We start from the raw sequence: 26,448 nt of genomic DNA, 5'->3' as shown, positions 1-26,448 counted from the left end.
AAGGCCATCCCCTTTCACATTCTTCCTTCTTCCGTTCTTGGTTCCTTACCTATTTTCTTAGAAAGGCCTTTCCACTACCATGGCCAGAACCTCTAAAATAGTGCCTCGAAAAGAGGATGCTGCCTCTTCGTCTCGAACATCGATCCAAGGGCAAACCTAAAGTGATACCCAATGTTGAATAGTGTACCCCTTTTGAGTTCAATACGGTGAACGATTGTTCTATCGAGAGACCCTCATCTACACCAGGCCGATATGAACACGTGTCCCGGTATATCAGTGTCGTGACTGATATACAAAAAGTGAGGGATGACTATCGATGAGAGAGGATAGTGCTGGTTGAGATTCCTAGTTCTAATGAGAGCATAACAGATCACAAGTCTAGATTTCTTCATGTATATACATACCCATTCACATTGGGCCCCGTTGATTCTTCATATCCTTCTTCTCTGATGATAGATCCGATTATTCTCAATTTCTGCCATACGTATAAAGTGACACTTGGCCAAATTTACCCATCTTTCTGGAGGATAGTCTATATGCTCTGATATTTCTCCAGCAAGGTCGTGGGCATGACTTTCACCCTTGACTACTTGATTAGACTATACAGCCCTCGTCTCTTTCGAGGGTGGATGAGCAGGTTTGTCCGAGTGAGGACCTCAGACATCATCCCGGCCAAAAGGATTCCATTCCCGGAGGAGTGAAATATGGGCGTAAGTACCTCTCCCTAGTACACGCTTTACTGTCTTCTTACATTCCTTTCAAAAAATGATCTCTCATTCGTTTATGCAGATACCATTTGGTATCTTGAAACTGTCCAGGATTTGTCGGGATGGATTAGGTAATTGGATGCTTCATTCCCTTTTCTCGAGCGGTCTTGGCCCGACTTGGCTAAAACGCGATGGCCGACCAAGAATCATGGTAAGCCTTTTTGTTGTTACCTCTACCATGTTTCAATTATCCCTTTCGTGCGGATAAGCTTTGTTATTATGCTTGTGCAGGACTTGATGATGGAGTTCTGATGAGATCACCTCACGAAAACGAGTAAGAGGCCTCAAAGCCCGATAAGGGCAAGAAGAGGAAGAAAAGGGCGGCTGCTAAATCTCCTATGTCAAAAAAGCCCAAATCACGCAGGCCTCGAGATGCTGCCAAGGTCTTGGCTTCGGTTTCTAGAGCAAGTCCTAATATTGGTGATGAAGACGACGATGATGATATGTACCATTTGGTATAAAGGACGTGGTCGGGCACGGATGCCCTACAGGTGGCTGGGCCGAGGGCCGCTGAATTAAGAATGGTCGATTCGACTCGAACTCATGTAATAGAGACCCTCGAGGAGGGTACGGATACAGTCCCTAAGTTCCCAACCAGATGTGGTACAGTCTCTATCGAGGAACCCATTGTTGGTGACTCCGAAGGGATTGGGCCCGGAACTTTTCGGGGACAGGATTTGCCCTTCGGAGATATTGATATCCAGGGTGGCCTTAATTTAGGTCCCTGATTCTCACCTGGGGAATTCAAGGATGCGCAGGACCCAAGTGTCACCAATATGGGGGGCCCTCTCGATACAGGAGATGTTCTTGAGAACTTCCTCGATGATATCGGTGAGGACATTGATCTCGACACTCCCAATGCTATCGAGGAAGCGAAGAAGCCCAACAGCAGGTGATAGGTTTTTTTTATACTTTTCACGTCTCAAGTATTTTTCCTCATTTTTCTGACTCTTCTATTTTGTTGTAGTCTAAGAAGATGTATGATCACGCCTTCTCTAGGCTCCAAGATGAGATTTCATGCCGTGGAAAGGAGCTCGAGAAGCTTACCTCAGGACTGAAGGAGTCAAGGGCCTCCTCTGCCTGAAAGGAGGAGGAATTAAGCAAGCTTCGGGCGAATTTGGAGGGAGTGCTCCGAGAAAGGGCTGGCCTTGCTGAGCAGGTAACTTGGTATTCATAAACTCGTTCGTCATCCTCATAATTTGATGCTTACCGACTTATCTTTTCCTTTGTAGATCAGGTAGAAGGATGCTCTTGCTGGACGACTTCGGGAAGAAGTTGCTGCTATGAACGCGGAGATCCTCAAGCTGAGGAGGCAAAACGAGGTCGTGACCTTGGAGCTGACATCGGCCCAGGGTTTTCTCCGAAATGCTCGAGAAGAGGCTGTTGCACTATTCGCGGCCAAGTCTAAGGTCGAAGAGAATGCCGCTACATACCTGAAAGATGCCGCTATTGCGAATAATCTAGCCCGATAGATATTAGAGAAGGCTGAGCAGAAGCTGGCTCGGACTATCGCTTACGCTCATACAAAGTCAAGGAGGCAAGCCCTAGAGGAAGCCAGAGCTAAAAGTGTCGATCCTTCAGCTGAGATCGAGGAGGCCCGAGATTTGGAGGAAGAATTGGCACTCTCGGTAACTTTGGATGAGGATCCCGTAGATGGTTCAGAGAGTAGTGGCGGTGAAGAGTAGACCTACGTCGCCTTTCCTTCTTTTTTTTTTCTTTTTGTGTATGTATTTTCGGGGAAACAGGTCTTGTAGAGGTGCCCCTTATAAACATATTTTTGGCAATATAAGAAAATTTTTCTGTTTCTAGCCTTGCATTCTTTATTTTTCAGCAATCACGCGGAATTTAGTTTTTGAATTTTGATGTCGACTCTTAAGAGTCCATATTTGGGGCAATCAGGACCCTCGATATTGGGCACCATCTCGAGGTTAGGTCGATAGCTTCTTTGGAGTCGATGCTTATAATAGCAAAAATCCTCAGGGTCTCAACATTTCTTGAGCACTCTGTGATAGCATTATTTATGCGACACGGTCATGAGGCGACCGGGGTGGTCCCACCGGGACATTTCCCAAAAATGTGGCACTGACATGGTCAGAATTAATTGGTCTTCAAGACAGGCGAACACTCGCCTCTCGCCCCTATATATGCACTTGCTCATTTCTTAACTGAGGATTCCGCTACTCTCAGTAACTATCCCTCTCATAGAACTTTTATTCTTTGCGCTAGTTCTCTCATCATTTCAACTTAAAGCCTTTGCCTAAATTTTCATCCTCATCTTCCTATTTTACCGTAGCCATGGCTGCTACATCAAAATTCGTTCATCAAAGAGAGAAGAGTTCTGCCTCTATTTTACGCTCGGTCGGTGGTACACCGCCGGTGTCTGGTGAGATGACCTCGAGGTGCTTTGTCTCGAGGAAAGACTTTACGTTAGAGAGACCTCCCAACGTTCAAGGCCATCGGGAGCATGCATCGAGGTTCATCTCCTCAATAGGGTAGGAACAACTTGAGAAGGAACAACTTAAGATGGTTAGGAAGGACTACGGATGGGGAGAGGAAGTGGTACTGCAGGTACCTTTCCCGGAGGAGGGCGTTATGGCCCATGTCGAGGGGTATTTGAACGTATATATGTATCCTTTTACTTTGGGCCCTCTCGACAGGGTTGTGCTTGAATTTTGTAGAAGATACCAAGTTACTTTGGCGTAGATCCACCCATCGTTCTGGAGGATAGTGCTGATGATAAGATATTTTGTAGATAAGGCCGGGCTCGAGTTCACCCTTAGCCATATTATTAGGTTGTATCGACCCATGCATTATCGAGGCCTGATTATTCTGCAGCGTCGATCCACCAGGCCCTTTATTGCCAGTAATTAAGAAGATGGAGACCGAGGATGGATGAGCCATTTCGTCCGAGTGCAGACTGGCGATATTATCCCTATAGAGTTTCTTCCATTTCCTAAGAAATGGAACCTTACGTGTAAGTGGTATACGTGTGTTCTTATTATTTCTATCCATGATGGAGGTGGACCCTGTAAAGATGCGTTCCTTTTATCTTTTGCAGCGATCCTGCGGATGCCACACGAGGTTTCCGACCTGGCTGATTGGTCTCGAAAACTGGCATCTTGCTCGACTTACGATGAGTGTACGTGGCTAGATCTAGCCAAGCGTAGATGGGAGGCGAAACACCACGGTACATAGCGTGTGGCTTGCTTTCTTTGAAAGGTACTTTCTTTTATGCATGCTAACTCCGTCACCGCAGGCATTGGATATTTTTCCGAGATGAGGTCATGCCCCCTCGGGGAGGAGGAAGAATCGTCACCTTGGGGTCGAGGACTGATAACAAACGGAAGGAGCCTTCGAAGAATATATGTGCTTGTATTGAGGCAGGCCCTGCTCAAAGGCTTAAAGGAATTGTATCTGCAGATCCCGCAACATCCGAGGCTTCTCCTTTTGGAGAGGTGGTTCCTCCCTTGCCACCGTCTTTATTTCTCAGCGAAGGTACTTCGGGGGATACAAGTGCTCGACCGACGTCCTCTCCCCCCATCGAAGGTACTTCGAGGGATGCTCGAAATCGGGGACCGCCTAAATCAAGCGGGGTCTCGAGCGACCATGTCCCCATCGAGATTGGTTCAACTAGGGCCGGTAAGGCCGGGCCAGTGGACGATCGCTCAACCTTTGAGGAGGCACAGTGTCTTTGTTCGATGGTGAATTTGGGTTGACTTTTTTTATTTTGTCATTTTCGTTTTCTTATTAAGCTTCTTTCCCATAGGCCTTTGATAAGCTCAAGTCCGAGTTGCTTCGCTGTGAAGCTCGATTGAGGAAAGCCTTAGATGGGGGGAAATCCCTCAGGCTTCTTTGTGACAAAAGGGGGAAAGAATTGAGGAACCTTCGGTACGAGGCAAATCGGAGCCTGAACTATGAAAGCCACCTCGAGAAACAGGTAACCTTCGCTCCGAGTGAATTCATACTTCTTCTTCTTTCCTCAGAGATTAACATTTTGATACTTCAGTTGTAGAGCAAGGCGGAGGATCTGAAATGCCTTTGGGGCGAGGTTGGCTAGGCCAATCATGAGTATGACGAGCTAAGGGCTCAGATAGACGCCCATATTGCGGCCAAGGAAGATGTTTTGGCCAAGGCTTCCGCCCTCGAAGTGCAACTCCGGAATACTCGTGCAAACAGCTCGGTACGGCCGGGCATGATTGCGAGGCTAGAGTCCAAAATTCTAAAGATGAAGGCCGAGGTTGTATATGCTCATGCTAAAGCAAAAGAGATCCGAACCAAGGCTAATAAGAAAGTTGCCATCTTTTTTCAAGATGATGTCGACGCTCGAGCTGAGCTGAGAAGGGCTCTCGATCGGGAGAGTAGGAGCAAGGAGTATGCTAGGTGTAAATCTCGGAGGTAAACGCTCGAGGAGATCCATGCCAGGGGTTTCAATCTCTCGGAAGAGATAAAGCAGGCAAATTCGGACAAATATGACACTAAGTTCCTTCTGTCTGATGCTGAGGATAGCGAGAAAGAGGCCGACGGACCGTAGTCCCCGAGAGGGATGTAGATTAGGCTTTTCTTTTCTGATTTCGTGTATAGTTCCTTTAAAGAGCATTGTAAATGGAACTTTGTATTTTTTCGCATATACGTATAAAAGGAAACCTTGCGGTTTCATTTTTCATGCATTTCCCTTTGCTTTTGATGTTTGTCGGTCATTGGCCAAATGAACTGGTCTCCGAGTTAAAAGAACCCTTAGGTTTATAGTACAACCTCAGGCCTTGTTGGACTGCCCCACAGGTTCTTACACATTTGGTCAAAACGACCTTTTAGTATAAGCCGACGTTTAGGCTCGTATGCTTTTGCTCTTAGGTATATTCAGTTAACTACATCGGATTCATTCTCCGAGTAGGATTTTGACTCAAGCTCATTGACCCTTAAGTTTTTGAATTTAAAGCTGGCCCTTAGGCTCTTACGCGTAGGGTCGGTATGACCTTTTAATATGGGCTGGCGATAGTGGCTCTTACATATTGGGTCGGTATAACCTCTTAACAGTGGCTCTTATGTATTGGGTCGGTACGACCTTTTAGTATAGGCTTTATTTTTCCCTCGTTAAGGACTTTTTGAAATTGTGTTTTCCTGACTCTTCGATGGTTCGATAAAAACCTTGATTGTGAGTCATTATGTGACGATGAGCACCTCGGGAGGTCTTGCTCGGTGGTTAAGTGTTTCGAAGCATATAGCCCAGAGTTGACATGGTCAAAGCTCTTTTGCCTATGTCGAGGGTAGCCTACTTAACCGGTTCTTTTCGAAGTACTTTCTAAGTAATTGAAAGCTTGTGCTTTTATAGCGATGGCCAGGCATCCCTGAGTCGTGTTAGTTTGGCTGGTACAGCCTTATGACCATAGTCATTGTGTTTGGGTGGAGCTTTTTAGTCCCCGAGTGAAGCCGTTTCAACGTCTATATCAAGGGTATGCCTTTTTAGGGGTCTTACAAGTTCGAATATATAGCCTTAACTTTAAGGTCGGGATAATGCCTTTTTTTTGTAAGGTCTTATAATTTTTACATGCCTTTGATGTCTTATAGTTTTGGTTACTTGGTACAAGTATGGTTCATGCCTTTATTTAGGTCTTACAAGGTCGAGGTTACCCATATGGGGTCTTATGGCCTCGGCAGTCCCAGGGACATTAAAGTTTAATTGGCCCTGGAGCCATTTTTTGTAGACTTGAAGTTGCCTCATTGAGGGCTTATGAGTTTGAAGCTTCCAACCCGGGGGTCATACAATTTCGAATTTTTGACGCCAGTCCTCGAGTGTTCGGGACGCTTTTGGCTCTGGAGCCATTTTTTTAAAAAATATCGAACTCATTCGAAATGCTTTGATAGAGGGGAAAGTATTCTTTGATTATTTGGTACAAGTATACATGTTTTTGATGTCAGGGGCTCTGTTATTCTATACAGACACGGTTCGTTCGATCGTTTGGCCCAGTACATCATTTTCCTATCGAGACCCCATTTAGCGCATCATGGCTTCTCTGAGGAGGTGGCCTTCTGGGGGGATGCCCCCCCAGTATTCGAGGTTGATTGAAGATAAGCATTGAATACTTGTTGAGTCTTCCTTAGGTAGCATATGGATGTTGTCTCGTTAAAAACTATGCTAGTAAAACCCTTTTCGGGATAAGAACCCGGCCAAAGGAAAAAAGTGCAATGTATGCTTTGAAACCTTAAGGTATTTGAGCTGGATAGTGCTTCGACTGTCCTGGTCGGACACCTGCATTAAGGTTAGTGTAAGATGTAAATGAAAAGGAGGAATGGCCATACCTTAGTGGCGACGGTTCTTTGAGCATCGATATGCTCCCATTGCTCGCTTAGGAGACGCAGTATGGTCCTTTGCTTTGGTTGGTCAGGTGTAGCTGAGAATATAGTTTGTTATTGCTATTTTACCGTTTGCTTATCCTTTGGCTTCCTCGGCGATAGAGGTATTGGCGTTGGCGCCACATCGTGCACCGCAAACATCTCTTTTACTGCATGTTGTTCCCTGTAGATGGTTTTTATTCCACCCTTTGTCAGAAATTTCATCATTTGATAGAGGGTGGATGGTACTGCTCTCATATAGTGTATCTATGGCCGTCCGAGCAATGCGTTGTACCTCATTCTCCTTCGATGATATGGAATTTGGCATTTTGGATAGTGCCGGCCACGTTGACCGGGAGGGTGATTTCCCCTTTCGTTGTTTCGTTTGCCATGTTGAACCCATTGAAGACTCAAGAGGAAGGCACGATTTGGTCAGGCAGTCCGAGCTGCTCCACAACCCTTGACCTGATAATATTGACTGAGCTACCTGGATCCACAAGTACACGTTTAATTTGAAATGTATTCACAAGGAGAGAAATTACCAATGCGTCGTTATGAGGCTGAGACAGGGTCTCGATGTCTTCGTCACTAAACGTGAGAACGTCTTTGGGTATGTAACCTCGAGTCCGCTTTTCTATGATAATCAATATTTTTGTTCTTCTGATAGTGGGTTCATGTGGGACGTTGATTCCTCCCATAATCATGTGGATGACATGTTACAGCTCATCCGTTTCATTCTTCCTGGTTGCCTCTCTTTCACAGAACTGATTTTTGGATTGATCGCTACGGAATTCTCAGAGGTAACCTTTTCTAAGTAGTTGGACTACTTCTTCCCGGAGTTGTCGGCAGTCCTCGGTCCTATGAACGTATGTGCTGTAAAATTCACACACTAAGTTATGGTTCCTTTGCGAGGGACCTGATTGTATAGGCCTTGTCCACCTAGTGTCCCTGATTTTACTAATGGCGAACACGATATCTAAAATATTGATGTTGAAGTTGTATTCCGACAAGCAAGGTGCCTCCGTTGGCCCCGTGTGCCTATCGAACCCAGCTCTATTAACGAGTCCCCGAGGATTCTGGTCTCAATTTATTCTTCGATCATCTCGGGGTATGTTATGCCTCAGGGCATTTCACCTGTCTTCGGTGTATGACTGGTACCTTTCTTTGTTTGGCTTTGGATCCTTCGCTAGAAGTCTGCTTGGGTATACTAAGCCCGAGGGGGCTCCTAGTTGGTCTTCCTTGACCCTGATCTTGGATTAATATCGGTTGTGGACATCCGACCAAGTCACGGCGGGGTACTCAACAAAATTCTGCTTCAGCTGTTTCGAAGCCACCGAGGTTCATTCGTTCAAACCTTGAGTGAAGGCCTGCACAACCCAATCATTGGAGACTGGTGGTAGTTCCATTCTTTCCATTTGAAAGCGAGATACGAACTCTCGCAGCATCTCGTTCTCTCTTTGCTTACTTTAGAAGATATCAGATTTCCTCGTTGCTACCTTGATGGCACCAGTATGTACTTTTTTGAAGGAATTTGCCAGCATAGCGAATAAATCTATCGAGTTTGGATCTAGGTTGTGATACCACATCATTTCCCCTTTTGAAAGCGTCTCTCCGAACATTTACAGTAGGACGGATTCGATCTCGTCGTCTTTAGGTCTGGCATTCTGAACTTCTTTGGAATGGGTTTTGGAGCCGCTTCCGATGGGAACGACTTCTGTACGAACTTTTTCGAATCCACACCCTTCAGGATCGGGGGTGCGCCCAGGATTTGGTTGACCCTGGAATTGTAGGTCTCTACCTTCTTGTCGTTGGCGTCTATCTTCTTCTCGCCTGACTCGATCCTCTTTGTGAGGTCCTCGAGCATCTTTATGATGGCGGGGTCAGTTGTCAACCCGTTGTTGCTTGATTTTTGTGGTACCTGCTCGGCCTGGGAGCCGTTTTCAGTGCTACCGTACTGGGAGTTTTCTGGTGGCTTTGTAGCTGAGCAATTACGAGCTTTTGTGCCTGCAACATTTCAAATATAACATAAAGGATAACCTCTTATTTTTCCCTAGCTGGGATTTTCTGAGCTTCTTGTTGGTCTCCTTGACGTACGCTCCTGTTAGTGTGGGAGCTTATATCGATGTGTTGGGCGTCGTGTGAGACCACATCCACGGGGACTGGCTCTGGCACGCCTTCAGGGTTCAGCGGTGGTGCGCCAATACCTAGAATAGCTATACAATTCTCTCCATGGTCCTCAAGACCATTATTTTTATATGCATTTACTGAGTTAGACATTTTGACATGAAATCAAAGATTCTTAGACAAGAAAAAGCGTTAAGGATAACTTGTGTTATGCAGTAAACCAGCAAGAAAACAATCACTATTATTTTTAGCCCCACGGTGGGTGCCAAACTGTTTACCGCAAAAATGGTAATAACAATTAGATTTGATTTTGTGGTTCTAAAAATACTTGATTTATATTTATGCTAGTTGTTAGGCAATGGATGTTAAGTAAAAGACTTGAAACAAGATAATAGCTTAAAACAATGTGATAATCAAATCGGATGGCTAATAATCGGGGCCTCGAGCTTGAGCTTTCGGGGCCTCAAGATCGAGTCGGATGCCTTGCCGAGGATAGTCGATGGGGGATTAACAATTATGACAACCTTGATGGAAGCCTTTTATGACCAACAATGAGCAATAAATGAAGAACAATAAATAGAACACTATGAATATAAGCAATAAATGTAGGTAGTGAAATCAAGAGAATATGTTGAGTTAGAGAGCAGAGAGAATGTTCTTGTGTATTCAATATTGTGTATCAGATCCCCTATAAAATGACAAGGATTCCCTTTATATATGAGGAGGAATTCCAACATAGTACAAATGCATTTATTACAAAGATATAGAGCTGGTACAACCATTTAATGCCATGATACGGGTTTGGACTAGCCTAATAGACTTTGTCAGCTCTAGTCACGTGCCTTGGGAACCTCACATCGATCCACCGAAGCCACTGATTTACACTGCCTTGAGGCCGGACGTTGCTTACACTACCTCAAAGTCGATCACTGAGAACCCTCGAAGTCGATCACTAGGAACCCTCGAGGTCGATCACTGGGAACCCTCGAGACGCCTTGATGATCGTAAAATCAAACCGCTGACTTTTACCATATACAATGGTGTCTTTTCTGAAGGCACAGTGGATGGTTAAGAAGGGGTGTTTGACATACTTGGCCTATGTGATGTATGTTAATGCTAATACACCTACTATTGAGTTAGTTCCGATAGTGAGAAACTTCTCAGATGTTTTTCCAGCAGACCTACCAGACATGCTGCCCGATAGGGATATTGATTTTGGTATTGACTTGGTGCCAAGCACTCGGCCCATCTCTATTCCCCATATTGCATGGCACCAGTATAGTTGAAGGAATTAAAGGAATAACTTCAAAAGTTGCTTGATAAGGGTTTCAACAGACTGAGTGTTTCGCCTTGCGGTGTCCCAATTCTATTTATGAAGAAGAAAGATGGCTCTACGAGGATGTATATTGACTACATGTAGCTGAACAAGGTTACTATCAAGAATAAGTACCCACTACCGCATATTGATGATTTGTTTAAACAGCTTCAGGGTGCTAAGGTATTCTCGAAGATTGATTTGAGGTCGAGGTACCATCACTTAAAGATCCGAGCTTCATATATTCCGAAGACGGCTTTCAGGACCCGTTATGGCCACTATGAGCTTCTAATGATGTCTTTTGGGCTGATCAATACCTCAGCAGCCTTTATGCACTTGATGACAACATGCTCCAATTATATCTTGATTCCTTTGTCATCGTGTTCATTGATGTTATTTTGGTGTATTCTCGCGATCGGGAGGATCACGAGCAGCACCTGAGGACCATGCTCTAGACTTTGAGGGAGAAGAATTTATATGCTAAATTCTCCAAATGGGAGTTTTGGCTTAGCTTGGTGGCATTCTTGGACCACGTGGTATCCGGTGAGGGGATTATGGTGGATCTAAAAAAGATTGAGGCAGTTCAGAACTGGACTAGACCTATATCATCTACAAAGATGTTACATCCCGTACTTTAATAAGTTGTAGTAACCCATATGAGCTCGAAGGGATTAAGACCATTCATGAGATTATAGAGGTAAAAAGAGGACGATAATATTTATCATTTCTAAATTTAACTCTCTAAATGGCTTCATAATGTTCTTGGAATGTACAATGAAGGGTAATACTTACTTATTGGTTATTATTTTTGTTTGATTTCTTTCCTATTCATCTGGTTTTATGGGAATGAAAGGATCTTATGATTGAAGCTTTCCATTATTTGGACTTATTGACGCCATTGGCTAACTTGCACATTTTTTAATGCAAGTATAACATTTATTTTTTTGGCACACTGAGAAACTTGATTCCTCCTTTCAGCAACTTTAAATAAAATGGAGCGACATGGTCAGAAATCTAACTAAATGTTTGTGTCAAAAATTGAGATTTTTATTTGTGATTGTTATTGTAAGACCCCGTAAGTTTAACAACCTTGATACCGTCATATACATTTGATATGATATTTTGAATGGAATATTTTTTGTAAAAAGTTTGAAAATTATGATTTTATATAGTTATTAATATTACTACTTCCAAATGTTTTAAATTATACACATATATAATATGAGAAAGTTTATGAGACTTTTTCTATTGTAAAGATAGAAGTTATTTTCTCATAAGAAAAAAAAGGTTATCTTTTTACCATTTCAAAAATTAAGTGTACGATAATTTTTACTCTTTATATGAGATTAGGAAAATTATAAGTTGAGAAAATATGCGTATTTTTATATGGATATTTTAATAAAATAATAATGCATGTATTTATTTTATATGGTATCACATGACCATGATAGCAGGATATATATAAAGTGTATTAAAAATGAATAGTATATTAAGTAATTTGAGATAATTTTTAATTTTGTGGGTAATTAATTAAAGAGTGGGATAAGATTTAACCCCTCCCCCAAGGTGGCAATCACCCCTTCCATCTAATTGACTAATCATTAAAGATTGCAAGGTGTCACACTTGGAGAAAGAAGTGTGACACCAAGCTTAATTAGGTGGCCACTTATATATAAGAATAACAATCCTTACCTTTTTAAATATACAAAAGAGAGCACATGAATTGGCTCTAGGCGTTTGATGTAAAAAAATGTATGGTCAAATAGCATAACCACAGTTAGTTTTTACATATTCAGTTTTTGCAATTTACCACTTCAAAAAACACATTTGGTATTATCTTAAAAAGGTTAACCTACTCAAACCTATAACGCCTCAATGGAGGAATTTTAAGACTTATGGAACCTCAACATCTAGGCACTGCTCCCCAAACTGTTGATTACTCTTATCTTCCAAAACTACCGTGGACTGATGGAGAAGCTACTATTGCCTCTGTGATTCTTTTGGCTATGAATGGTAAGGTCGTGTTTGGTTTTCATAATAGAAATTGATTATAATATCTGAACTAAGCGATTATTGAATATAATTAATTAGAAAATAATGACTTACATGAAAATCTTATGCTGTTAATATTTCTAACAGCGATTTCTCATATCTATAGCTATATATCTATATCTATAATATATTAAAAGCACGAAGACCCTTAGCGAAATGTCGTTCGACTTTTTTACCCTTAAAAATTGATTTTACACTAGATAAAATTGTAATTTAAGTTGCCTTCCTATTATTTAGGAATAAACATTCAATTACCATTTATGCTAATTTTTCTAAAGTTAGAACTTTAAAATCAACTAGAATTAATTTGTTAATCTTTCCTTATTAGATTGTATTACAATTTTATTTGCAATAGGAAGACGTGATTTTAATACAATAAAGACTTTTGTTTCAAAAGGAAAAACAATACTAGCTTTTTACCACGTCTAATCTCCATATAATTTGTAGGATTTTAAATTAAAACTTTAAAAAGAAAAAAAGAGAAGATTAATCAAGTACACTACTGAATTGATTAATTTCTAGAATACATAATAACTTACCTATCGTTCTATCTATCTATATTAAATGCACGAAGGCCCTTAATGAAATATCGTTCGCTTTTTTTTTTACCATTTAAAATTAAACTTCACATTAGAAAAAATCGTAATTTAGTTATTATCGTAATATACAGTACTTTGAAATCAACTAATTTGGTTATAAAATATTTCTTGTGTTAAATTATGTAGGAAGTCCTAATATTTAGGACTTTAATATAAATATTAAAGAAAGTTTGGTGCACTATATGTGCGGGGTCCAGGTAAGGCCCGAACCACAAAGATCTATTATCATTTACTTATATTGTTTGGGAGAAATAACAATATTACATTGTCTTAACATAAATATTGTTTGGGGAGAAATAACAGTATTACATTATCTTTTGCTTATATTTGTTTACGACAATTTTTATATGAAATATGTTTGAAATTATAATTCTAAGGGGAGGACACTATATATTCTTACTATTAAATTAAGATGTATGTACTTAATTAACTATTTTTCTAATAATTAAATATAATTTTTAAATATTATGCGAAAATATCGATGAAGAGAAAAAGATGTTATTCGAGTAAGAAGGAGTTTTAAAAAGTATCTCTATTTTCTATATCATTGTAAAGGCACGAATCCCGAATGCAAAAATAAATAAATTATTTTTTAATTTTTATTCAATAACTCAAATATATTATTTAATAATATTTACGTAATTTTTTAAAATTATATACTCATTGATATAGGTACACGCGCAAAACGCATACCCTAAGACTAGTATATATTAAAAGCACGAAGGCCCTTAGCGAAATGTCGTTCGCCTTTTTTACCCTTTAAAAGTAGATTTTATGTAGGACAAAATTATAATTTAAGTTTTTTCCTAATTTTTAGGAGTTCTAAATCAACTAAAATTTTGATTTAAAATATATTCTTTATCTGAATAAGTAGAAAGTTCTACATTTTGAAATCGATTAAAACTTTACTTTATATAAACACTTCCCTAAGAAAGTAACAAAACTTTCCATGTTTATTTTTTCTAATATTAATTTTCAGAATAAGGAAATAAAGAAAAACAAATGAAAGGGAAAGAAGTAAAGGATTTGCGTTTCTTTGCATTTTTAATTCCTTTTCAAATCGATTCTTCCGCCTACGAGCTATAGGAATAGAATTTTAGTGGATAAAATTATATTATAGTTAAATATTTAAAATTGAAAATGAACAATATTAATAATTTATATCAACAAGGAAATAAATTATTTCTTTAATGTTGAAAATAAATTATTAAATCTTTGAATTAATTAGTTAGCTAAAAATCTAACTCAAATCTTTTCTAAATTATGAATGGTCTTAGCAAAATGTTATTGGCCATTTTTACTCTTTAAAAATAAAGTTCATACCAGACAAAGTAGTCATTTAATATTTTTCCTAATATTTAGGACATTAAAAACAACTAAAAATATAATTACTAAATCTTTCCTTAATAGATAGAAAGTCTAAAATTTGTGGCTTTAAATTAATTAAGATTTTACTTAATAAAAATTCTTTTCTTATAACAAACTATATGAATGACCAATACTCATATAAAGACTTTGAAGTCAATAAAAATATTTATTCAAAAGAAATTTTGTTTGTCGTATATTTTATTTTTCTAGCGATACAAGCATTTTTAGACCGAAACTATGGCATATTTGTCTTTAATGATTTTATTATTATTAAAAGTAAATTCAAAAAACAAATCTGCCAAATTATATTTTAAAAGGGAAATAACAATCATAACACGAAAAAATGCATAAAGTTATTCTTAAAATGTGGGTCATAATGCGAATTTTCTTTCAAAATTTAGTCTTCTGAACTCCAAAATGAATTTAACTTATACATAATAAATATGACATTATGATGTAGAGAAAAATTAAATTGAACGCCACAAAAGCAAAACGAAAATTACTTCTAAAAATCAACATTCAACATTTTCATGAACATATATTTTTTATTTAATCTTATTTATAACTCAAGCAAATTATTGTTTAAGTGACTTTTTAAAATTTTATATTTATTAGTATAGAATATACGCGCAACGCGTGTATCCTAAGACTAGTACTATTAAAAGCACGAAGGCCCTTAGCGAAATATCGTTTGCCTTTTTATCCTTTTAAAATAAATTTTACATTGGACAAAATAGTAATTTAAGTTATTTTTCTAATATGTAAAAATAGTTATTTTATTATTTTCCTAATATGTAGAGTTTGAAATCAACTAAAACTTTTTTTATTAAAGCTTTCCTTATTTAAATCACTATGTAAAATCTTAATTTTTAGGATATTAAAATCAACTAAGTAAATATCAAACGATTCGTTTGTATCATTTTTTTTTGTAACTACACATACAAATTAGGAAGGTAAATATCTCATGAATTTGATATAGAATTTTAAAGTTCTATTGGATGTGCACTTTTGTTCCAACTTAAATATTTAGACTATTGTAAATACATCAATTTATTAAAAATTGAGCCCCTCTGTATATGTACTTCTAGCACAAGTTATAGTTGGTGGCATTGAGAAAATCACTGGTACTTGAGCATTCGTGTTCATATTATTTTTCGTAAAATATTAACTCAATATTAATTATTTTTAAAATTTATATTATAACTTATCAATTTTTCCTAGGAATTATACGGCCAACTTATTTATTCCCAAATCACGAAAAGATAAAAAGATTAAATTTTTGATATCCGACAAATCACAACAAGACAATTTTTGAGGACTTACGCGGAATTTTTTGAGGACTTATGTGGAATTGATTTTTTTTATTGAGTTAGTTAAATGGAATAAATATTCATCGTTTTAGGAATTTACATTTTTTCGTTAAAATTCTATTTAATAACTTAAACATATTTCTTAATAATATTTATGAGAATTTTTAAAGTATACATTCATCAATTTGGTACACGTGCAAAACGCGTATCCTAAAACTAATAATAACTAAAATCAATTAGAGTTTATGAAACAAATTTGATAGGAATACTGATTAAATAAGATAACAAACCGTGCCATCCTTGTCTAGAGTGATCCATGAGGAATTCTATTTCAGATTTTTGACAGAAAAGGAAAAACTGACAGCTTGAGTAGGTTCTCCTTTGTTTTTGTATGGTTCATTTGTATTATCAGGAGATAATTTCACTATGACCTGATGGAGCTACTGACCATGATCTAGACTCAAAGGACCTTCTCTCCATATTTCATGTGAGTAAGGCTAAGTGAGCCCAAAAGAAATTCCACGCTGAAACCTTTCTGTAATACTCAAAATTGAGGGACCCCTCAACAACTGTCAAATATTTTTGGAAGGTCCAGAAATATTCTTATTTCTATCTTCCTTTTCATTAATTATTTTGGGTGCTTAAGATTTAATTTAATTAGTTACCTTGATGATTTACTATAGGTTTTCTAGTTCGTCCTCCCATATCCTGATGTTGTGACTTAAAACGAAACGAGCAAATGCACAACTTCCATAAATTACTCTATTTGTAGAAACACTAGAGATGTGTATATTCTTATTCTCCCATAAGTCTTATTATTCTATCTTCGGTCTCAGAAAATACGTAAGTTGATAAAGTTTGTTTCATGATATTAATCAGAGGTATAATGGTCTTATGATGTTCCGAGAGATTTTATTAACGTACTTCTCATGCATTGCATTCGTTTATATGTGCATTTACTTATGACTCAGACGTCGTTATATATTCGTGTATATATATATATATATTATATATATATATATATTATATATATATATAAAAGGTTACGGCATTATATACGCACCACCACCTGATCAACTGATATACGATGATGATGTTGCCCACAGTGGTTGAAATGGTTACGACATTATATACGCACCACCACCTGATCAGTTGGTATACGTTGATGATTTTGCCCACAGTGGCCGAGATGATATGATGGGATGTCCTCAAAGGCTTGATGATGATATGTACCTACAGACCTATGCACGACATGACATTCATATGCATATGCATGATATTATAAGTATTTCAGGATTTATAGAGCTATCAAGACTTATAGGTTGAGTTCTTCATTCCATGTCCTTAATTAATGTTGACTTACCTTTATGTTTCAGTTTCGCCTTACATACTCGGTGCATTATTCGTACCGATGTCCTTTTACTGGGGACGCTGCATTCATGCCTTCAGATATAGATAATCAGTTTGACGAGCCCTCATAGTAGATGAGATTGGCATTCAGCGAAGGGTCGGTAAGACTCCACCTCATTCGGATTGCAACCGAGTCTATGAGCCATCAGGTTAGAGTTTTGCTATAGACTTATGGGTAAGCCGGTACCCTATCCCATTTGATGTCAAATAATCTTAGAGGCTTTGTAGATAGAGGTTCATTTTGTACAGTATGTCAGAGGCCTTGACAGCCCACATGTATTCATGTTTTAAGAAAAATGGTTCAGTGATGTAGTGTTGCCCACCTATAGTATACATTATGAGTTGTGGCCATGTTGGCCCATGAAAGTTACAAGAGGAATGAATGAGTTACAGATTGATTTGCTCAGGCCAGTGCGACACCGGGTGCTAGCCACGCCTCCCAAGGTTTGGGTCGTGATAAGAGATTTGGAGCTTTTTGGGTTAGGCAGGTTATTATCGCTGTTTCATGGAGAGTTTTCATCCATCGCAACTTCTTTGACTAGATTGAACCAGAAGGTTGCTCTTTTCAGTTGGTCTGACGAGTGTGAGGTGATCTTTCAGAAGCTCAATACTGCATTAACTACAACCCCAGTATTGGTGTTGCCTACAAGTTCGGGATCTTATACCGTGTATTGTGATGCATCGCGTATTGGGATTGGTGCGATGTCGATGCATGACGGTAGGGTGATTACCTATGCATCATGTCAATTGAAGGTTCATGAGAAGAATAACCATGTGCATGATCTAGAGTTGGCAGCAGTTGTTCCCGCGCTAAAGATTTGGAGGCATTATTTATACAACATTCCATGTGAGGTCTATACCGACCATGGGAGTCTCCAGCACCTATTCAAGAAGAAGGACCTTAAGTTGCAGCAACGGAGATGGTTAGAGTTGCTGAAAGACTATAATATCACCATATTATATCATTCGGGAAAGGCCAATATAGCGGCCGATGCATTTAGTAGGAAGGCAGAGAGCATGAATAGTTTTGAATATTTACCAATAGAGGAGAGGCCACAAGCTATGGTTTAGGCGTTGGCCAATCAATTAGTGAGGCTAGACGTTTCGGAGCCTAGCTGGGTTCTTGCTTGTGTCGTTGCATAGTCATCGTTGTTGGAGCATATCAAAGCTCGCAAGTTTGATGATCATCACTTGTTGGTATTGAGGAATGAGGTGCATCGGGATAGTGTCAAGGAGGTTGTGATTGTAGATGACAGTGTTATGCGGCTTCAGGGCCGTATTTGTGTTCTAGATATTGATGGGTTGGGAGAGTTGATCCTTGAGAAGACCCACAGTATGCGCTGTTCTATTCACCGAGGTGGCACAAAGATGTACCATGACTTGAAACAATATTATTGGTGGCGAAGAATGAAATAGGATATTTTTACTTATGTCTCTCAGTTTTTGAATTGTCAACAGGTGAAGTTCGAGCATAAAAAATTGGGTGGGTTGACTCAGAGATTGGAGATACCGGAGTGAAAGTGGGAGCGCATCACTATGAGTTTTATGGTAGGCTTACTACGGACCTTTAGGAAATATAATGCAGTTTGGGTTATTGTGGATCAGTTGACTAAGTCTGCACACTTCATTCCAGCGATGACTTCCTATTCTTCAGAGCGTTTGGTTCATATTTACATCCGAGAGATTATCTGCCTGCACGACATGCCCATTTCTATCATTTTCAACCGAGGCACACAGTGCACATCGTATTTTTTTATAATTGTGCGACGTGAGTTAGGCACGCAGGTCGAGCTTATTATAACATTTTATCCTCAGACGGATATTCTGAGTGCACTATTCAGATATTGAAAAACATATTTTGGGCATGCTCTATGGATTTCGGTGGTCAGTGGGACCATTTTTCGCTTCTAGCTGAGTTCACCTAAAACAACAACTATCAGTCGAGCATCCAGATGGCTCCGTACAAGGCCTTATATGGGAGGCGATGTCATTCTTCGATTGGTTGGTTTGATCCTAGATAGGCTAGATTGTTGGCCACTGATTTGGTTCATGATGCTTTGGAAAAGGTTAAGGTGATTTAGGAGCGACTTCGTACAGCTCAATCCAGGCAAAAGAGTTATATGGACCGGAATGTTCGGGATGTGGCTTATATGGTGGGTGAGAAGATCTTCTCAGAGTGTGGCCTATGAAGGGCGTGATGCGGTTTGAGAAGAAGGAGAAGTTGAGCTCAAGGTTTATTGGCCCATTTGTGATCTTGGAGAGAGTTGGGAAGGTTGCTTATAGGCTTGCATTGCCCCCTAGGCTAGAAGCGGTACATCCGATATTTCACGTCTTCATGCTTTGAAAGTACCATGAGGACAAGTTACATGCTTTGAACTTCAGCACGGTGCAACAAGATGAGAATTTGTCACGACCCCAATTTCCCACCTTAGGATGTCATGATGGCACCTAGTCTCTTAAGACTAGGTGAGCCTAACACATGCTGATTTAGTAATTGTATTTAACTATTTAGTCATTTATTATAAACCATTAAATGACATAGATAGCCGCACTTGGCCAATAATTATACATTGCCCAAAACTGGTAATACGGAGTCATAAGCACTACTAAAACACATAAGAATTTCTAAATACAATATTATTTTGAAGTACAATTTAACAGAAGCATAATGAAGTAAGACAGTGACTCCGAGGCCTGCAAACGTCAAGCAGGTATACCTTGAACTCTCCCGCCACACAGACACAACTATCAACAACACAATCAAAGCACCTAGATCTGCATAAAAATATGAAGAAGCTAGCATGAGTACACCACAAGGGTACCCAATAAGTAGCAAGCCTAACATCGGCAGAGTAGTAACGAGGCCAGGTCAAGACACCTACTAGACATAGAAACCTGTTCAAGAATACATAAGCTAACAATGGAAAGAATACCAATGTAAGACCAACAGTGAAAAAATTATTGGTTTACAACCAACAATAAAGTAATAGAAACATAAATGGCAGAAAGTAGTAAACAAGTAATAAAGAAACAACATAATTAGAACACCGATGAGATGTAAATGAACTCAAATAAGAAAAAAAAAGGATGCCAACTCAAATAATCAAACCGTTCCCAACGCATAGACTTACAACATGAATTACTCGGATGCACCACACCTTATAAACCACAATTTCCAAATCTTACACATATGGCACCTCGTGCCCACAATAATAATCACCTTCGCACGGTAAAGCCCATGTGCTACCATGTACTTTGCAACCATGATAAATATTAATTTAGATGAACGAAAGATATATTTAGACGCCATAAAACATAATAAAAATCTTGAATAAATTAAGATGTCAAATAAGATAATGAGTTTATTTTAGAAACCAAGTAAAGTAAAATAATATACAATTTATACGAAACAGAATATAAGATGGGTTCAGTTTAGAAATTAATAAAATTGAGTAAAAGTGCCATTTTTAAACAAAGTAAAACATAAGTTAAATTAATGAATTAAATATAGAATTTATTAAAGAAAAAACATGATAACCATTTTAAGTAAGGTAAACATCTATCAGGGTAATGAATAGAATTTGAGAGCCCAAATTATAGGTAAAAGTGAAATAACCATTTAGAATGCTAAGGCACCGAGACAGATAACAAGTTCTATCTTAAGAGGCACATAGAATAAAGCATGTTAATAATTATTTTAGTTAAATCATTATGTTACCAACAACTCAATAGAATATGATATAGTGAATCCACACTATTAAATTCACATTGACAATCAATTCACCAAGACACAAATTGGCATGTTAAAGCAACACAACAAATCACGTAGAAGGCATGACTAACACAAGAAACCACAATCGTTCCAACACCAATATAATAACGAATAACCAAACAAATTCAAAATGCGGATGAATGATTGAAGTAAGAACAATGACCGTTCAAATCAATAAGTTGTTCCAACATGAAATGTACAATGAAAATGGATAAGCGTGAATTTTGACCACTTATTAGTATCTTTTTACTTTCGTTTTAGTCCGAAAGTATTGATTTATGTTTCCAAAACTAATAAAAGTGTGCAAATTGCAGGAATGTTGGAAGTTTGCAGGATTTATGTTCCCGAGAGGCATTTTTATCAACAAATTTTGGACCACTATGAATAGATGGGAATCACATTTTTAGGCCAAGTTTTAAAAGTTCAAGCAGTTGTAGCTGTTGTAATTTTCCATTTTAGGAACTTTGTGATCATTTTGGGGTTGAAACATCATAGTTTATCATTGTAATCTTACATTATGAGTTTAATTAGTATTTCTTCATTTTCTACTATGAGTAGCTAGACTTTTACTAGGATTGTAATCCAACCCTAGTGTGTGAACCTTATGGATATTTAATTTAATGCTTGTTTATGATTAGGTGCTGATTATTTAGCCTTGTTTATACTTTAATTTTAGAATTAATGGTTGCAAATATTGAGTCATGCCTTTTTGACCTGGTCTTTACTTGAGAAAGAGGGACCTGGTCTAGGAAAGCTTGACTAACAAGAAATTGGGCTAATTAAGGACTTGAGTAGCCTAATTAAAGGGTTTGAACTAGAGATAGAGAAAACCTGACTTGAGCTCATATCAACTATGTAGCTTGATATCCATGTGGGCTTAAGAAAGCTAAATTGGGAAAAATCACTCTATGACCGAGAGGTATTGAGTGGGTAATTTAGAGTTGAGAGCTATAATACATCCTGATCAATAAAAGAAGTGTTAACGTACTTAACCCATTAGGCAAACACTTAGGTGAAGGTCACACCCCTAGGCATTTTAACCATTTGGTAAAAACAACAAAAACAATCGTTCACTTTCTAGTTTCTTTTCATTATTTTATAATTATTAGTGATAATTTATAAGTAGAAAACAAAATCCTTTGTTTGGAAGTGCAGTTTTGTTATTTCATTTGCTTTCATCAAGTGTATACCCTAACACCCATATTAAACTCCCTGTGAAAATCGAGCTCAACTCTTATTGGGTACAATTCTTCCAACGACCGTTTCCACTCAATATTGAGTGCGGATTGGACATAGATCAATTTTTGCTGTCGTTGTCGGGGAGTTAAAATGGTGTTAGCTATATATTTGAGTGTGTTTTTGGAATATCTTCTTTCCCTTCCATATTACTAATTTGTTTAAGAAATTTAGGTACAACCAGGCGAACAATGAGCGTGGAAATTTGCCATTTGGGGGATTGGACGGCGAGGAAGAACAAGTAGATGAGGTACCTCATGAACAATAATCCAATCGGAGAGGTCGGGTACCTCATGACAATGTGCCTGTTCCACCCCTACCTCCACCACGAGCGGCTCCACATCAGATATTGCCCAACGAAGGTTATGCTAGTGCAATAGTCCCTCCCTGAATTAGGGCGGGCAACTTCCAAATCACCAATATGATGCTCACTTTGCTTGAGCAACAGGGTTTCTTTACCGGTGCTCCAACTTAAAATGCTTATAAACATTTGAAGGGCTTTGTGGATACATGTTGGGGGAGCAAGAAAACTAATTTTTCCGAGGATGCATTGAGGCTAAGGCTTTTTCCCTTCCATCTACCGGGGAAAGCTTTAGATTGGTTGGATCGATTGTCGAACCATTCAATTTATACTTGGGATGAGTTGGTGGAAAAGTTCATTGCTAAGTTTATCTCTCCCGGGCACATGGCTATACTTCGAGATAAGATCTTGACATTCAAGCAAGAGCCGAATGAACCACTACATGAAATATGGAAGCGCTATAGAACAATAGTTAAGGAATGTCCCAACAACGATATGACGGAAAACATGATTCAACAAACCTTGTATCGTGGGATTAACACAACCAACCAATGTGTAGTGAATCAACTAGTCGGTGAGAACTTTATGACTACGCCTTATGCGGAGGCATTTGAAATCTTGGATGAGATGGCAGAAATATCGTCGGCTTGAAATCCCAGGCCAATGTCCCACAAGGTGACCCGAATATGATCCACCTTCACAAAAAATTACAAGACCATGGGCAAGCCATTGCCGACTTGACCACTACCATGACTGAACTAGCAAAGGTCCAACTAAATCAAGTGCAAGCACCTAAGCAAGTTAATTCTATGAAGGGAGTGAATATGTTGGTGAACAAGAGGATGACCAAGGGTCCACAAGTATAAACTCGAGTGGAGAGCTATGTGCAAGATGATGGTGGTTTTAAGCAAGATGATTCTTATAATGAACATAGGAGGAAGTGCAATATATGAACAATGTTCAAGGGCAAAGAAACAACTTCCAAGTCCCAAACCAACAACAATGGGGACCACAAAATAATCATAGTAATTGGAATTTTAACAATCATGGGAATCGGCATAACAACAACAATCAAGGAAGTTGGAGTGCAAACAACCAAGGAAATTGGGGAGGCAACAATCAAGGTGGATAGAGTAACAATCAAGGCAACCGGGGTCGGGTTTTCAAAGGACCCCGATATATCAACAACCGAGCAACTCACCTTCTTATCTTTCCCATGGTTCAAGTTCTTCAAACAATGAGATAGGACGTACTGAAAGTATGTTCAAGCAAATGATGGAAAAGAATACCGATTCGGATGCCCAACTTGCCTCACATAACATATCAATCCGCAACCTAGAAGTTCAAATGAGGTAAATCTCTCAAGCTTTAAATTCTCGTCCTAAGGGGGCACTACCAAGTGACACCTTGGTAAAACTAAAGGGTGGTAATAATATGAGGCATGCTATGGTGATTATCACAAGAAGTGGAAGAGGAGGGAATGCACCCACCTCAAGTGGAAGGCGACTTGTTGATGATGATCAAGTGATGCAAGAAGAAGAGATCCCGAACAATGTTGTTCACCTAATGAGGAAGTTTGGATTGATATTGATGATAGTGTGGAAGAGACTCAAGATGAGGTGAACCCGTCTAGGGAACACATTATTGACATACCGTAGCTGGTAGTACAAAAGGCTAAGGCACAATTGCCTAAGCTTCCACCTTCATACCCTCAAAGACTTGCCAAACAAAATGGTGAGAATCAATTCAAGAAGTTCATTCAAATGATGAAGTCTTTCAATCAATGTGCCATTGGTCAAAGCTTTGGAACAAATGCCCGGTTATGCAAAGTTTATGAAAAATCTTGTGACAAAGAAGTGGTCAATAAATTTTGAGACCATCAAAGTCACTCATCAAGTGAGTGCAATTATTCATTCAATGGATCCTAAGTTGGAGGATTGCGGTGCTTTCACAATTTCTTATACAATTAGAAGTGTCGAGTTTGCTAAAGCTCTTTGTGATATTGGGGAAAGTATAAATTTGATGCCCTATTCGGTTTTTAAGACTTTAGGGATTGGGAAACCAATACCCACCTCTATGAGATTGCAAATGGTCGATCGTACCATGAAAAGGCTATTGGGTTTGATTGAAGATGTTTTGGTCCGAATTGATAAATTCATTCTTTTGGCGGATTTTGTCATTCTAGATTGTGAGGTTGATTATGAGGTACCAATTATTCTTGGGAGACCTTTCCTTGCTACGGGTAAATATCTTTATGATGTTGAAGCCGAAGAACTCGCTTTTCGGGTTTGTGATGAAAAAGTGGTATTTCATGTGTGTAAATCCATGCGGCAACCAAATAGCAATGAGGTGTGTTCTTTTGTGTAATTGGTGACTAATGTCATTGTTGATGATACAAGTGCCACAATCAATGTTGGTGATATGTTGGAGGCCATCTTGCTCAACTTTGATAATAACGAGATGGATGGCTTCATGGAATGTGTGAACTCTTTTCAAAGAATGGGGTCGTACAACTCTGCACCCCAGAAATTGTCCTTGGATCTTGAAAATAAAAAGGCTCCTCCTACAAATCCTTCTATTGAAGAGCCACCTACCATGGAGTTGAAGTCATTGCCTCTATACCTTCGGTATGAATTTCTTGGCCCTTGTTCTACAATACCGGTTATTCTTTCCTCTTGTTTGACTAACATGCAGGTAGATTCCACATTGGCGGTGCTACAAAAAAGGAAGAAGGCTATTGGGTGAACCTTGGCGGATATTTGGTGTATAAGCCCTGTCTTTTGCATGCATAAAATCCAGTTAGAGGATGTCGCTAAACCATCTATTGAACATCAAAGAAGACTCAATGAGGCTATGCAAGAAGTTGTCAAGAAGGAGATTATCGGGTGGTTGGATGTCGGGGTTATCTACCGCATCTCCAATAGTTCATGGACTTCTCCGGTTCAATGTGTCCCAAAGAAGGGGGCGTGACGGTGGCCACCAATGACAAGAATGAATTGATTCCTACAAGAACGGTGATCGGCTGAAGGGTGTGTATGAATTATCGCAAGCTCAACAAAGTCAAAAGGAAGTATCACTTTCCACTTCCTTTCTTAGATCAAATGCTCAATAGATTGGCTGGTCGTGATTTTTATTATTTTCTTGATGGGTACTCGGGATACAACCAAATTTCATTGCTCTGAAAGATCAAGAGAAAATAACTTTTACATGTCCATATGATACTTTTGCTTTCAAGCGGATGCCATTTGGTTTCAATGCACTGCCGACTTTTTAAAGGTGTATGATGGCTATTTTCATGGACATGGTGGAGGACTACGTTGAAGTTTTCATGGATGACTTCTCGATGGTTGGGGATTCTTTTGATGATTGTCTTGCAAATTTGTACAAAGTGTTGGCTAGATGTGAAGAAACAAATTTGGTGCTCAATTGGGAGAAATGTCATTTCATGGTCGAGGAAGGTATTGTCTTTGGCCATAAAATCTTAAGGAATGGAATTGAAGTTGAAAAGGCAAAGATTAAGGTGATTTCTAAGCTTTCGCCCCCAACTTCGGTGAAGGTATGCGGAGTTTCTTAGGCCATGTGGGTTTTTATCGATGATTTATCAGAGATTTCTCTAAGGTGGTGACCCCGTTGTGCAAACTTCTTGAGAAGGATGCCAAGTTTAATTTTAATGATGATTGCATGAGAGTTTTTGAATTGTTAAAGCTCAAGTTGACAACTACTCTCATCATCACCGCTCCTAATTGGAGTGTGCCTTTTGAACTCCTGTGTGATGCAAGTGACATAGCGGTTGAGGCTGTTTTGGGGCAACATATTAACAAGATCTTCCACCCGGTCTACTATGCTAGTAAGACCATGAATAGT

The sequence above is a fragment of the Nicotiana sylvestris genome, chromosome 7, assembly GCF_000393655.2.
Source record: "Nicotiana sylvestris chromosome 7, ASM39365v2, whole genome shotgun sequence".
Taxonomy (NCBI): Eukaryota; Viridiplantae; Streptophyta; class Magnoliopsida; order Solanales; family Solanaceae; genus Nicotiana; species Nicotiana sylvestris.
The sequence above is the reverse complement of the archived record's forward strand: the minus strand, read 5'-3'. Positions refer to the sequence as shown.